The 15,611-nt window shown below is 48.3% G+C and overlaps 1 long non-coding RNA gene across 9 annotated transcripts; it reads left to right on the forward strand.

Moving 5' to 3' along the window:
- The first annotated feature begins 53 nt into the window (after window positions 1–53).
- On the forward strand, window positions 54–15,160 carry LOC142819107 (uncharacterized). 9 transcript variants are annotated; one of them, XR_012896847.1, is made up of 4 exons: window positions 2,116–2,347; window positions 3,173–6,030; window positions 12,056–13,642; window positions 13,747–15,160. It is a non-coding gene; the product is annotated as an uncharacterized LOC142819107 (long non-coding RNA). The 9 variants fall into 9 exon arrangements; XR_012896846.1 differs by having other exon boundaries at window positions 12,056–13,194; window positions 13,311–15,160; XR_012896852.1 differs by having other exon boundaries at window positions 12,056–12,279; window positions 12,377–15,160.
- The last annotated feature ends 451 nt before the right edge of the window (window positions 15,161–15,611 follow it).

Here is a 15,611-nt window from a genome sequence, read left to right on the forward strand (position 1 = left end):
TGAGGAGAGGTAAGAGAAGCATGTGACAAGCCTAACAAATGTGCAATCAGCCACAAAATTGCTAACTTATGTTGTCCCAATGAGTTTGTTACAGGTGATCACACATCTCAGGGTCTGACAGGTGTCAAGTGTGATGGCTGACACCAGAGGATGCATCTTTGTCAAGAGGTGAGGAACCTGCTTATCCCTGAGTGCAATTCAGTGGCTGTGGTTGTATTTTCAGAGTTAAGAAAAACATCCCGTGTGGACAGCTTTCAAGAACCAATGTTCAAAACTTGCATGGGGCATCTATAGGCTAAGAGAACAGCGGGTTTCATCAGTTGAGATGCAAGAAGGGGGCTACATGGGAGAAGAGGAAAGCCCTGGAGATTGGTTAATACTGAGACACAGACCAGGGCCTGCCAAGACAGGGTATGTACCACACCAGTGTGTGCTCTGTGTCTGCATAGGGCATTGGGTTATGTTTTCAATGCATAAAGAAGAGAGAGAGAGTTTGTCTGAATGATCCATTTTAGTTGCAGGATGCTGTAATGAACAGGAGAAGTGCTAACCAGCACCAAGGCTATGTCTAGACTGCAAGCCTCTTTCGAAAGATACTTTCGAAAGAGCCTCTTTCGAAAGAGAGCGTCTAGACTGCACGCGGAACTTTCGAAAAAGCGTCTTGCTTTTTCGAAAGAAAGCACCCAGTGAGTCTGGATGCTCTCTTTCGAAGAAGCCCTATTTACATTCAAGAACGCCTTCTTTCAAAAGAGGAACTTTCGAAAGAAGGCGTTCTTCCTCGTGCAATGAGGTTTACCGCCGTCGAAAGAAAAGCCGCGTTCTTTCGATTTAATTTCGAAAGAACGCGGCTGCAGTCTAGACGCAGGTGAAGTTTTTTCGAAAAAAGGCTACTTTTTTCGAAAAAAACCCTGAGTCTGGACACAGCCCAAGTGACTAAGGGGTTAAGCTCAGTGAGCTAGCAAAGGTGTTGGCCAATGGGCCAAGTGTTCTATGATTCCCAAAGACCATATCACACCATAGAAGTGAAAATTATTCTAGGAGCCAGCTAGTCCCAAGGCCTTCAGCCAGTGGGCGGAGAAGCTTCCCTTATTCAACCAGTGGACAAATTTGGCCCCGCTTCTTTGTTTACACATGAGACTAGAGTCACTGCTGGGAGTGGAGCCTCCTGGTTTCCAGACTCTGGAGCATTTGCTGTTTCAATCTCAGCAACTGGACTCTGTCTGTTCTCTGTTCCCTGGACATACACAGGCACATCACACTCTCCCCGTCCCTGTCCCTGTCCCACCACCATCTCAGAGCTACCTCCGAACTGATCCACCTCAGCACAGGACGGGCCCGAGACAGTCTTGCGCCCTGGGCCCCGGGAACGAGGCGCCGCTCCCAGGAGTGCAATGCATGCGTGGCCCTGCCTCTGGGCACACAGTGCATGTGTGGCCCCGCCCCCGGTGGACAGCACATGCACGGCCCCGCCCACGGGCGACCGGCGCATGCGCAGTGCTGACCCCGCCCAGCCCAGCAGCCCCACGCGGCGCCCCCTACAATGGGGCGCCCTGGGCGGTAGCCCAGTCAGCCCACAGCTTTAGCCGGCTCTGTCTCAGCAGCCTGTCCAGTAACCTACACACAGCTTAAGTAGGTGTCCAGTAATATGTTACTTGTTCATATCTGTGTATAAAAGAGCGGTCACAGAAGATACGTCTTTCCACTGCCCCTCAGCCACACAGAGCCCTGCTGCTGACCGAGCTGTGCTTTGTAAACAAGAAACCTGGTCAAGAGCCTTTGCCCACCTAACCAACTCGGTCATCTTTTGGGCAGTTTGATCTGCTGGCCTAGCTACCTGGCTAGAGCTGTGACAACACAACACACACAAGCAACCCACAACAGGTGTCATTGTTTCAGAGGCCCCTGCACCATAGAAGGGTGTGTGATGGTTCTGGTATCCACCCCTCACCAGCTAACCCTGCCTCCCCTGGTGTGTGGCACATTCTGCAGTGATCAGCCTATAATAGAGGAGGGAGGATACCACATGGCACTGATGGTGCAACACCATGAGACACAGCCAATGTGGATTGTCCTAAGAGGGGGCCGGGCACCCACAGCTCCTACTGGTTCCCAAGGGAGATGGAAGAACTCAGCTCTGCTCAGAATGGGCCCATTGTGACGGAAGCGGAACATTCCGTCATAAGGGCAGTAACTGAAACCAACAGAGACAGAGACAGACTGGGAAGAGACCCAGGCATAAGCCTTCACAGGCAAGGGCTGAATAAGTCCCACTCCATCCAAATCACAGGGAAGGAGCTGGCCATGAGCCTGGCACAAGCAGAGCCCAGCTGGTGACCAGATCTGAAGTGTAAGTTGACGAATTTCCGAGTTTTTAGAGCCAGACTGAGCCCTCCCCCTACAGCTCCCCTGGCAGGGATTTGGGGCTGGCCAATTTGCTCAATGCCCAAATAAGGAGAAAGGGGGGGACAATGACCCATGAGTTGGTTGTGATGCAGCGATTTTATTAGGTCAGTCACCGGGGGCTGCAGCATTTCACACCAGAATGCCACACAGAGCACATGGCTACTGCCAGTGGGACTAAAGATGGGGACTGTGGAAAACGTGCAGGGTCTTCCAGGGCCCAGTTGCCTCCTCTACTAAAGAAGGGAAGGAGACACAGCAGGACAAAGCAGGGCCAAGGCTGGTGGGTAGGGGAAGGTATCAACAAGGGAGGAGGGGGGAAAATTAGACTAGGTAAGAAACAAACACCAGAGAGGTGCGGAAGGGACAGAGAGGAGAGACGAGAGAAAGGGGCAGGCAAAGAGGCTACAAGGGAAGAGACAGGAGGAGAGGCACGGAAGAAGTGGATGAAAGGGGAAATTTTGGATAATTCCTTTAGGACCATGTGGAAGCCTGACTGCCTTTGCCAAGACAGCAGCAAAACAAGTTGCATTTATACAAGACACACAGGGTACAAGGGTACAAGTGGCCATTGCTGAGAGGTGCCATCACCTTTCCAGAGATGACATTACAACGACCTGGTTCTGCTGATGTGATCATGCAGCTATTCTGTCAGAAGCGCCTATTGTACCACTTAAGACGTAAAAAGAGAAAATGAGTCTTATCGAGAAGAGAGGGATTCACCTTCTCATAGCAATGGAGAGGAAACTAACCAACCTGACTCTACTTTCAGGTGAAGGGCGTGAATCCATCTTTTGTTGTCAAAGGCTACTAGCAAGTTTTGTAAGTATAAAGCAATGTACAGAACATAAGTGGTGAAAGGTTGGAGAATTATCGACTTGCTCCATTCAAAAATAAGGAAATAGTAATGTATGCCCACTAGATTTTAAGCAATACAACTGATTGTACTGAGAGAAACAATCAAAAGAACCAACACAACAGGTCATGCCACAGAAGGTATGTATTTTACTCACTCTTCCCAAATTAATCCAAGGACAAATCATTCACATTTGTTTCCTGACTAAACTACTGTCTGTCAAACACCTCTTTGCAGCAGGACCAATTTTGAGATGGAAGGATGCAGTTTCCAGGAAGGAATTACCTGACCTAACTGATCCATCGCTTTTGGAAGGTAAGAAATATATTACACATTCCATTGCCCACAACAGTCAATGGTTCTGGTCATATTCACAGGTGGAAGAAACAGTAACCGATGAAATCTGCATGTCTCTAAAGAAGGGAAGTTGAGACACACAAGGACACAAGAAGCTGCTGTACAGAACACTGGAACACAAACTGGGAGCTGCTTCTTCAGACGTAAGGAAAGCAGCTGGCAATTCTAACCAGTTATAGTAATAGCACCTCCTTTTTCCTTTCCAGATAGTGCTGTGGATTGTTCCTACAAGGCAGTAGCAGTTATGTTATTTCATACAAAAATAAAACTAATTGCAACATAACCTTCTCTTCCATTTCCAGAGATGAGTTAATCCACTGATTGCAGGATTGATCATTCTTGCCTATGGATCAGAGGAAAGAGGAAATCAGTGGAACTGATCATGTCTATCAAGAGGTAAGGAATTCATCTCCTCAGAGTGCAGGGCCAGGAATAAAAGTTTCCATTTCTATTTTTAGGTGAAATGAAGGTCTTACCATTGAAGAGAGGAAGATAGGAGGCAGCGGAACTTAAGGGTAAAGTCAGACAGGTGCTACACCTGGCCATAGGGAAGAAAAGTATGTTTTCCTTCTAGTCGAGAAAAAAACAAAAATGTGCCAATTTTTGGCTTCAAGTTTTAACCTATGTAGCTGGCCATAAGCATCCAAGAATCAAAGCCATGTGGTAGAACTCCATGAGAAGGAGGTGAGCATTGAAAAGCCTAATGATCTACGTGCTAAGGGAGAGTCTCCATCGAAAGCTCTTCATAGCTGGTAATGAGTCATAATACAAAATAAAAATCTTTAAGACATTGTTTACTGCAGGTTTTCCTGATTTGAAATGTGAAAGGGAAGTTATTCCTACCAGGAAGAAGGAAGGGGAATTGGCTTTCCTCCACAAGAGGTAAGAAATACCAGACTCCACATAGCCATGTGCATATCAAGCAGTGTCAATTTCACTTTCAGGTAGAAGAACTGGCTGTTGACCTTACCTGAGAATATGAAAAGCAAAAGACAAAATTTTCCGGTGTTCAATCCATGGAGGAAATGACAGCATCTGGGATTAGTAACAAGGAATTAAAGGTCTGTTACTTCAAACAGGTCTGCTAGTTGTAAATCTGAATTGGAACCAATTCAGCAGCTCATAACAGACTGAGGTGAGCATTTCAGTTTTCCTAGTTGTCAGATGAGTCTGGTGCTAAAGCCACATTTAGACACCAAATCAATCGATCAAACTGGCACTCACTGATCACCTATCTCCAGATGGAAGGAGGCCAGAGGACTATTGTGCTCTAGAAGGGATTAATGCAATTGGAATGAGCTGAGCCAGGCATATCAGTTGGTAACAAAAAAACTCTCATTTTTGAACATTTAAGTGGAAATGAATGGATTCTCTCATTTTTTCAGATGTGGGAAATGCAGCTGATTTGAACTCCGAGGGTGAGAAAGCTTCAGGAAGTTCCTAAAAGATCCTTCACTGCAGCCAAGAGGTAAGGAACTCACCTCAGAACACTAGAGAAGGAATTAATGGATTTGGATTTCCTTTTCAGGTCACAGAAATGCAGCTGATTGGACCTCACAGAGATTATAAAGCATTGCATTATTAAAAAAAAGGAAGACGTGGTCAAACCTGCCGAGAGGAAGTAAAAGTTGCCTTCAGTGACTAAAACTAAGACCAGCGTGTTTCAGACCCACAATGTGGCAGACCAACAAGGAGGTGAGTGTTTGTGGTTCTGTTGTACAAGGTGCTTGACAATCTGTTCCCTTTGGCAACATTTCTGGGACCATAAAACCAATGAGCAACCACATTCCTTGTCCAACTTTGACCCCTACAGCCATGGCTGGGCTTTTCGAGAACTAACTTGCAAAGCAGATTTACCTTTTCAGGAGATCAGGGTTACAGATGCTCAGATTTTCCAGCACCAATGAATGGCTCAAAGCCATTCCTATCACCTGGAAGGACAATTGGTTCTCTCATGATAGGAAAATCCATACGCTCCATTCAACAGAGCCACAGAATTGGCTCTGAGGAGAGGTAAGAGAAGCATGTGACAAGCCTAACAAATGTGCAATCAGCTCCACAAAATTGCTAACTTATGTTGTCCCAATGAGTTTGTTACAGGTGATCACACATCTCAGGGTCTGACAGGTGTCAAGTGTGATGGCTGACACCAGAGGATGCATCTTTGTCAAGAGGTGAGGAACCTGCTTATCCCTGAGTGCAATTCAGTGGCTGTGGTTGTATTTTCAGAGGAAAGAAAAACATCCCGTGTGGACAGCTTTCAAGAACCAATGTTCAAAACTTGCATGGGGCATCTATAGGCTAAGAGAACAGCGGGTTCCATCAGTTGAGATGCAAGAAGGGGGCTACATGGGAGAAGAGGAAAGCCCTGGAGATTGGTTAATACTGAGACACAGACCAGGGCCTGCCAAGACAGGGTATGTATTTATAGGGACTAGTGGGTCCTTGCTCGCATGCACAGGGTGAAACCGATCGCCATATTTGGGGTCAGGAAGGAATTTTCCTCCAGAGCAGATTGGCCAGAGACTCTGGAGGTTTTTCGCCTTCCTCTGGGGCATTGAGAAAGGACCAGCCCTTTGGGCCATTTAGATAATAAAATCTGTCAAAGAGAACGTGTCTCCTTTTATCTTTTGCATTCTCTATAGACTCATCCTGTGCCCCTCGACTGTGTCCATGCTCCCACCAACACAGCAGGGCAGAGATCTGCCTGGGAGTCCTGCCCCACCCCCATGCATATCCAGCATGATCCCCCACATGGCTCTCTCAGCCCAGCAGGGCCCCAGGGCAGGAGAGAATGTCCCTTCATCCCCAGAGGGGGACAAGCATGTGCATGGCCCCAAGGGATGAAGGGAAACTGGCCAGGTGCCCTGGAAGCAGGAAGCCCAGGGGCACCGGTACCATGGTCCTGTCCCAGAATGCCCTAGTGTAGGGCCTTTGGACACACCTTGGATTGGTGGCTCTGCAAATGAGGTCAGTGAACCCAAAGCAACCGTTCCAGTGCCATGGTGGGGCCACTAATTCCTGAGCCCCCACACTGGGCTCACAAAATCACATGGAATTCAGCACAGGCAGCCCCTTTCTCCAAGGGGAGTCACTGGGCAGGGGGCATGCAAGAAAGTCTTCCCTTCAGCCAGCCCTTTTATAAGAGCTGGGGCCAGAAGCCTGCTCTCCTCTCCAGTCTGCCCAGTTGTTGCTGGGTTGTTCTCTCAGGGATGGGTTGAACTCAGCCTAGGAAGCCCATTTCTCCAAGGAGAGCCACTGGGTGGGGTGTATGTAAGAAGGTCTTCCCTTCAGCCAGCCGTTTCCAAGAGAGGGGGTGGAAGCCTGCTCTCCTCTCCAGTCTGCCCAGTTGGTGCTGAGTTGTCCTCTCAGAGATGGGTTGGGTCGGCTCACAAGAACTCATTCCCGCTGCCTCTCCCAGTGTGGTCTCCATATCCTGTTGCAGGGATCTGGGGAAGCCAGAGGAATTGCTGCAGGGAGTTGACTGAGAGCCCAACCCAGGACAGGGTCAGCGTTAGTAGCACCTCGCTGGAAGGGATGAGAAAAGGAGGGGGGCCAGGAACATATTCCTTCAGTGGGACATTTCTATTGAACCTCCAGTTCCTGTAGCCTGTCTAACACAATCCCCCATGTCCACTTCCATCTCCCTCCAGTCCTCTTCCCAGCCACACACTGAGCCCAAACCACAGGGCAACTTAGACAAGCATCTGTAAACCCAGCCTTCCAAAGCCAGCAGGGAGAGATATCTCCCAAGGTGAAATCAATCTCAGTGACTCAGCCTTGGGAAGATGGTTGCAGAGAGAACTGTGTCTGCTGTGGGCAAAGATACCACATGAATTGTAGGTGTCACTCACAACTCACAGGAGGGGGGGACCTAACTCTAGAGAAGAACGAAATGGGGAAGGGCGTGGTCTTGGTTTTGCAAAATCTCCTCTGTTGAACTTCCGTTTGGCAAAACAAAACCCAAGAGGGAGGTCAGATCAGAGTTTTCTTTCATTGTAATCCCCAGACATCATGGAGAGGGGCCAGAGTGATGATTCTGGCATATCTCAGACCAACCCTAAGGTCACACACTGCCTGTAGACACCCTGCCAGTGAGGAGTTGCTGTAAGTATGTAAAACCACCAGTTAAAACTGCCCAAGCCTTAACACTTGACACATTATGCAGTGCATGGGCTGAAACCATCAGGAAACAGCATATAACATATAACCTCAGTCATGCAGAGTGCAATGCTGTACACAGCCTCAAAAACAAATCTAACTTCATACTCCAAGAGGCTGACTAAAGGAGCGCTGTAGTCATCATGCACAGAACAGATTATGAAAAGGCAGCTGCCAGCCAGCTCACCAACACCAGATTCCACAGGCTTCTCTCCTCTGATCTCACTAACAAAATGCCAAATACCCACTAAAACAATTGCCCACGAAGCTCACTGATACTACTCAGGACCAAATCTATGCAAACACCCTCCCTCATCCCCAACCAGGAGTCTACTACCCAAGATACACAAACCTGGAACTCCCAGAGGACCCAACCGCTCAAGCATCGGCATTTACAAAAGAATTATCTGGCTATATTGATTCTTTCTACAGACCCTACGCTGCCAGCACACCTAGCTGTCTTCGAGACACTGCCGTTTTCCTGAGGAAACTGCAGAACATCAGTCATCTTCCTGAAAACACCGTCATGGCCACCATGGCCGTAGAAGCTCTTTACACCAGCTTTGCACATGAAGACAGATTACAGGCTATCAGGAACGCCATCTCTGATGACACCACAGCACACCTGGTTACAGAGCTCTGCAACTTTGTTCTCACCCACAACTATTTCCAATTTGGAGATGTGACAGGGTGCTCGCCCTGCACTGGCCCTTTAAGGGCAGACCCCGGCCTGAACCAGGGCCGGGGAATTTAGCCCAGCTGAGGCTGTACTAGCCCATTAGGGCCCAGCTGGGCGCTATAATAGAGGATGGGCTGCTACTGTGAAAGGAAGCAGTGAGAACCTGGCTGCTGAGGGAGGAGGAGGCTCCCTGGAGCTAGGACAGGGCTGGGGAGGCCAGGCAGGGCTAGGGGAGCTCTGGCCAGCAAATACTCGGACTGCAGGGCTTGAAAGAAGGCCCGCTGGAGGAACATCAACCCCCGGAAGGGGGGCTCAGAGACAGACTTGGGCACTGCCGGAGGGCAGTGTGGCGAAGAGGACGCCGCAGCCGGGAGTAAAGAGGGGAGGCACCACCCCAGAGAAGGCACCCTACCTGCCAAGGGAGGCAATTCCGGAAGACAGACGGCAGGGGGATACGGTGGTGAGTGCGAACCCCTTCACAGGAGACAATTTATATCTTCAAGGCAGCGGCACAGCCATGGGCACTCACATGGCCACACCTCGTGAAATGAGGTGTAACAGTTAATTCTAACTAAGGACTTAGTTCGAATTAACTTTTGACTGCCGCGTGTAGCCGTGGGCAGTTAGTTCGGACTAGGGGGATTTAAAAATGGTGCCCAGACGGGAAGATGCAAATAAAGCCCGGGATATTTATATCCTGGGCTTCATTTGCAACTTTGAATGCCTACATTAGCCTCCCTAGTTCGAACTAGGGGGCTAGTGTAGGCATACCCTTAGAGACTAACAAAACAGGTTGATAGTATCATGAACTTGCGTGGGCACAACCCCCTTCTTCAGATGAATGGAGTTAAAAGAACAGTTCCTTGCATACACCCAGGCTCTGCACCACACCAGTGTGTGCTCTGTGTCTGGCATAGGGCATTGGGTTATGTTTTCAATACATAAAGGAGAGAGAGAGTTTGTCTGAATGATCCATTTTAGTTGCAGGAAGCTGTAATGAACAGGAGAAGTGCTAACCAGCACCAAGGCTATGTCGAGACTGCAAGCCTCTTTCGAAAGAGAGCGTCTAGACTGCACGCGGAACTTTTGAAATAGCGGCTTGCTTTTTCGAAAGAAAGCACCCAGTGAGTCTGGATGCTCTCTTTCGAAGAAGCCCTATTTACATTCAAGAACGCCTTCTTTCGAAAGAGGAACTTTCGAAAGAAGACGTTCTTCCTCGTGCAATGAGGTTTACCGCCGTCGAAAGAAAAGCCGCGTTCTTTCGATTTAATTTCGAAAGAACGCGGCTGCAGTCTAGACGCAGGTGAAGTTTTTTTCGAAAAAAGGCTACTTTTTTCGAAAAAAACCCTGAGTCTGGACACAGCCCAAGTGACTAAGGGGTTAAGCTCAGTGAGCTAGCAAAGGTGTTGGCCAATGGGCCAAGTGTTCTATGATTCCCAAAGACCATATCACACCATAGAAGTGAAAATTATTCTAGGAGCCAGCTAGTCCCAAGGCCTTCAGCCAGTTGGCGGAGAAGCTTCCCTTATTCAGCCAGTGGACAAATTTGGCCCCGCTTCTTTGTTTACACATGAGACTAGAGACACTGCTGGGAGTGGAGCCTCCTGGTTTCCAGACTCTGGAGCATTTGCTGTTTCAACCTCAGCAACTGGACTCTGTCTGTTCTCTGTTCCCTGGACATACACAGGCACATCACACTCTCCCCGTCCCTGTCCCTGTCCCACCACCATCTCAGAGCTACCTCCGAACTGATCCACCTCAGCACAGGACGGGCCCGAGACAGTCTTGAGTCCTGGGCCCCGGGAACGAGGCGCCGCTCCCAGGAGTGCAACGCATGCGTGGCCCCGCCTCTGGGCACACAGTGCATGTGTGGCCCCGCCCCTGGTGGACAGCACATGCACGGCCCCGCCCACGGGCGACCGGCGCATGCGCAGTGCTGACCCCGCCCAGCCCAGCAGCCCCATGCGGCGCCTCCTACAATGGGGCGCCCTGGGCGGTAGCCAGGTCAGCCCATAGCTTTAGCCGGCTCTGTCTCAGCAGCCTGTCCAGTAACCTACACACAGCTTAAGTAGGTGTCCAGTAATATGTTACTCGTTCATATCTGTGTATAAAAGAGCGGTCACAGAAGATACGTCTTTCCACTGCCCCTCAGCCACACAGAGCCCTGCTGCTGCCCGAGCTGTGCTTTGTAAACAAGAAACCTGGTCAAGAGCCTTTGCCCACCTAACCAACTCGGTCATCTTTTGGGCAGTTTGATCTGCTGGCCTAGCTACCTGGCTAGAGCTGTGACAACACAACACACACAAGCAACCCACAACAGGTGTCATTGTTTCAGAGGCCCCTGCACCATAGAAGGGTTCTGGTATCCACCCCTCACCAGCTAACCCTGCCTCCCCTGGTGTGTGGCACATTCTGCAGTGATCAGCCTATAATAGAGGAGGGAGGATACCACATGGCACTGATGGTGCAACACCATGAGACACAGCCAATGTGGATTGTCCTAAGAGGGGGCCGGGCACCCACAGCTCCTACTGGTTCCCAAGGGAGATGGAAGAACTCAGCTCTGCTCAGAATGGGCCCATTGTGACGGAGGCGGAACATTCCGTCAGAAGGGCAGTAACTGAAACCAACAGAGACAGAGACAGACTGGGAAGAGACCCAGGCATAAGCCTTCACAGGCAAGGGCTGAATAAGTCCCACTCCATCCAAATCACAGGGAAGGAGCTGGCCATGAGCCTGGCACAAGCAGAGCCCAGCTGGTGACCAGATCTGAAGTGTAAGTTGACGAATTTCCGAGTTTTTAGAGCCAGACTGAGCCCTCCCCCTACAGCTCCCCTGGCAGGGATTTGGGGCAGGCCAATTTGCTCAATGCCCAAATAAGGAGGGAGGGGGGACAATGACCCATGACTCAGTTGTGATGCAGCGATTTTATTAGGTCAGTCACCGTGGGCTACAGCATTTCCCATCAGAATGCCACACAGAGCACATGGCTACTGCCAGTGGGACTAAAGATGGGGACTACAGAAAACGTGCAGGGTCTTCCAGGGCCCAGTTGCCTCCTCTACTAAAGAAGGGAAGGAGACACAGCAGGACAAAGCAGGGCCAAGGCTGGTGGGTAGGGGAAGGTATCAACAAGGGAGGAGGGGGGAAATTAGACTAGGTAAGAAACAAACACCAGAGAGGTGCGGAAGGGACAGAGAGGAGAGACGAGAGAAAGGGGCAGGCAAAGAGGCTACAAGGGAAGAGACAGGAGGAGAGGCACGGAAGAAGTGGATGAAAGGGGAAATTTTGGATAATTCCTTTAGGACCATGTGGAACCCTGACTGCCTTTGCCAAGACAGCAGCAAAACAAGTTGCATTTATACAAGACACACAGGGTACAAGGGTACAAGTGGCCATTGCTGAGAGGTGCCATCACCTTTCCAGAGATGACATTACAACGACCTGGTTCTGCTGATGTGATCATGCAGCTATTCTGTCAGAAGCGCCTGTTGTACCACTTAAGACGTAAAAAGAGAAAATGAGTCTTCTTATCGAGAAGAGAGGGATTCACCTTCTCATAGCAATGGAGAGGAAACTAACCAACCTGACTCTACTTTCAGGTGAAGGGCGTGAATCCATCTTTTGTTGTCAAAGGCTACTAGCAAGTTTTGTAAGTATAAAGCAATGTACAGAACATAAGTGGTGAAAGGTTGGAGAATTATCGACTTGCTCCATTCAAGGATAAGGAAATAGTAATGTATGCCCACTAGATTTTAAGCAATACAACTGATTATACAGAGAGAAACAAACAAAAGAACCAACACAACAGGTCATGCCACAGAAGGTATGTATTTTACTCACTCTTCCCAAATTAATCCAAGGACAAATCATTCACATTTGTTTCCTGACTAAACTACTGTCTGTCAAACACCTCTTTGCAGCAGGACCAATTTTGAGATGGAAGGATGCAGTTTCCAGGAAGGAATTACCTGACCTAACTGATCCATCGCTTTTGGAAGGTAAGAAATATATTACACATTCCATTGCCCACAACAGTCAATGGTTCTGGTCATATTCACAGGTGGAAGAAACAGTAACTGATGAAATCTGCATGTCTCTAAAGAAGGGAAGTTGAGACACACAAGGACACAAGCAGCTGCTGTACAGAACACTGGAACAAAAACTGGGAGCTGCTTCTTCAGACGTAAGGAAAGCAGCTGGCAATTCTAACCAGTTATAGTAATAGCACCTCCTTTTTCCTTTCCAGATAGTGCTGTGGATTGTTCCTACAAGGCAGTAGCAGTTATGTTATTTCATACAAAAATAAAACTAATTGCAACATAAAAAGGAGCTTTAACCTTCTCTTCCATTTCCAGAGATGAGTTAATCCACTGATTGCAGGATTGATCATTCTTGCCTATGGATCAAAGGGAAGAAAAATCAGTGGAACTGATCATTTCTATCAACAGGTAAGGAATCCATCTCCTCAGAGTGCAGGGCCAGGAATAACAGTTTCCATTTTTATTTCTAGGTGAAATGAAGGTTTTACAATTCAAGGGAGGAAGATAGGAGGCTGCTGAATTAAGGTTAAAGCCAGACAGGTGCGATACCTGCCCAGAGGGAAAAAAACATCTTTTCCTTCTCGTTCAGAAAAAAACAGCCCCAAAAGTGCCAATTTTTTGCTTCAAGATTTAACTCACGTAGCTGGCAATAAGCATCCAAGATTCAATGCTATGTGGTGGAACATCATGACAAGTAGGTGAGCACTGAAAAGTCTAATGATCTGGCTAAGGAACAGTCTCCATTGAAAGCTCTTCATAGCTGGTACTGAGTCATAATAAAAAATAAGAACCTGTCAAACATTGCTGATTGCAGGTTTTCCTGATTTGAAATGTGAAAGGGAGGCCTCTCCTACCAGAAAGAAGGGAGGGGAATTCGCTGTCCTCCACAAAAGGTAAGAAATACCAGACTCCACATAGCCACGTGCATATCAAGCAGTGTCGATTTCACTTTCAGGTAGAAAAACTGGCTGTTGACCTTACTTGAGAATGTGAAAAGTAAAGGCAAAACCTAAAACCTCATAGTCTTTCTTGGTGCTCAATCCATGGAGGAAATGACAGCATCTTGGGATCAGTAACAAGGAAATAAAGGTCAGTTACTTCAAACAGATATGCTGGAAGCAATTCAGCAGCACATCACAGACTGAGGTGAGGATTTTAGTTTCGCTGGTTGTCAGATGAATCTGGTGCTCAAGTCACACTTATAGACCAAATCAATTAATCAAACTGGCACTCATTGATTGTTATTGCAGATCACATATCTCCAGATGGAAGGAGATCAGAGGACTATTGTGCTCTAGAAGGGATTAATGCAATTGGAATGAGCTGAGCCAGGCATATCAGTTGGTAAGAAAAACCAAAAAACTCATTTTTTAACATTTGAGTGGAAATGAATGGATCCTCTCATTCTTTCAGATGTGGAAAATGCAACTGATCAGAACTCAGAGTGAGAAAACTTCAGGAAGTTTCTAAAATGTCCCTCACTGTGGCCAGCAGGTAAGGTACTCACCTTAGAATGCTAGAGAAGAACTTAATGGATCTGGATTTCCTTTTCAGGTGACAGAAATTCAGCTCATCGGGCCTCACAGGGACTGAAAGCTATAAGGAGTTGCATTATTAAAAATAAAGGAAGAAGTGGTCAAACCTGCATGGAGTAAGGAAAAGTTGCCTTCAATGACTAAAACGAAGACTCATCACCATCAAGTTTCAAACCCACAATGTGGCAGACCGACAAGGAGGTAAGTGTTTGTGGTTCTGTTGTTTAAGGTGCTTGACAATCTGTTCCCTTTGGCAACATTTCTGGGACTGTAAAACCAATGAGCAACCACATTCCTTGTCCAACTTTGACCCCTACAGCTATAGCTGGGCTTTTTGAGAACTAACTTGCAAAGCAGATTTACCTTTTCAGGAGATCAGGGTTACAGATGCTCAGATTTTCCAGCACCAATGAATGGCTCAAAGCCATTTCTATTACCTTGAAGGACAGTTGGTTCTCTGATGATATTAAACCCCAGGAATCCCGTTCAACGGAGCCACAGAATTGGTTCTGAGGAGAGGTAAGAGAAGCATGTGACAAGCCTAACAAATGTGCAAACAATCAGCTCCACAAAATTGCTAACTTATGTTGTCCCAATGAGTTTGTTACAGGTGATCACACATCTCAGAGTCTGAGAGGAGTCAAGTGTGATGGCTGACACCAGAAAATGCATCTTTGTCAGGAGGTGAGGAACCTGCTTATCACTGCTGAGTGTAAATCTGTGGCTGTAGTTGTACTTTCAGAGGAAGGAAACAGCCTGTATGCACAGCATTCATGAAACAATGTTCAAAACGTGCATGGTGCATTATTGAGTTAAGAGAAGAGTGGGTTCCATCAATTGAGATGCAAGAAGGGGGCTGCATGGGAGAAGAGGAAAGCCCTGGAGATTGGCTAATACTGGGACACAGACCAGGGCCATACAAGACAGGGTATGTAACCATAGTGACAAGTGGGTCCTTGCTGGCATGCACAGGGTGAAACCGATCGCCATATTTGGGGTCAGGAAGGAATTTTCCTCCAGAGCAGATTGGCCAGAGACTCTGGAGGTTTTTCGCCTTCCTCTGGGGCATTTAGCAAGGACCAGCCCTTTGGGCCATTTAGAAACAGACAATAAAATCTGTCAAAGAGAACGTGTCTCCTTTTGTCTTTTGCATTTGCTGCAGACTCATTCCGTGCCCCGGGGCCTTGCCCACACTCCCACGCGCAAAGCAGCACAGACTTTTACCTGGGTGTGCTGCCTCTCCCTCGCACAGCTCCAGCATGGCCCCCAACATGGCTCTCTCAGTCCAGCAGGGCCCCAGGGCAGGAGAGAATGTCCCGGTCGTTCCCAGAGGGGAACAAGCGTGTGCATGGCCCCAAGGGATGGAGGGAACCTGGCAAGTGACCAGGAAGCAGGAAGCCCAGGGGCACCGTTACCATAGCCCTCTCCCAGGCTGCCCCTAGAAACCAGGATAAGACCTTTGGCCTGTCACATCCAAGCTTCCTGCTGTGCTGCTGTGGCTGTAAGAACCCCCTGGACACACCTCAGACTGGCAGCTCTGGAGAGGTGGTCTGTGAACCCAAAGCAACTGTTCCAGTGAC

Source organism: Pelodiscus sinensis, chromosome 20 (genome assembly GCF_049634645.1).
Source record: "Pelodiscus sinensis isolate JC-2024 chromosome 20, ASM4963464v1, whole genome shotgun sequence".
Taxonomy (NCBI): Eukaryota; Metazoa; Chordata; order Testudines; family Trionychidae; genus Pelodiscus; species Pelodiscus sinensis.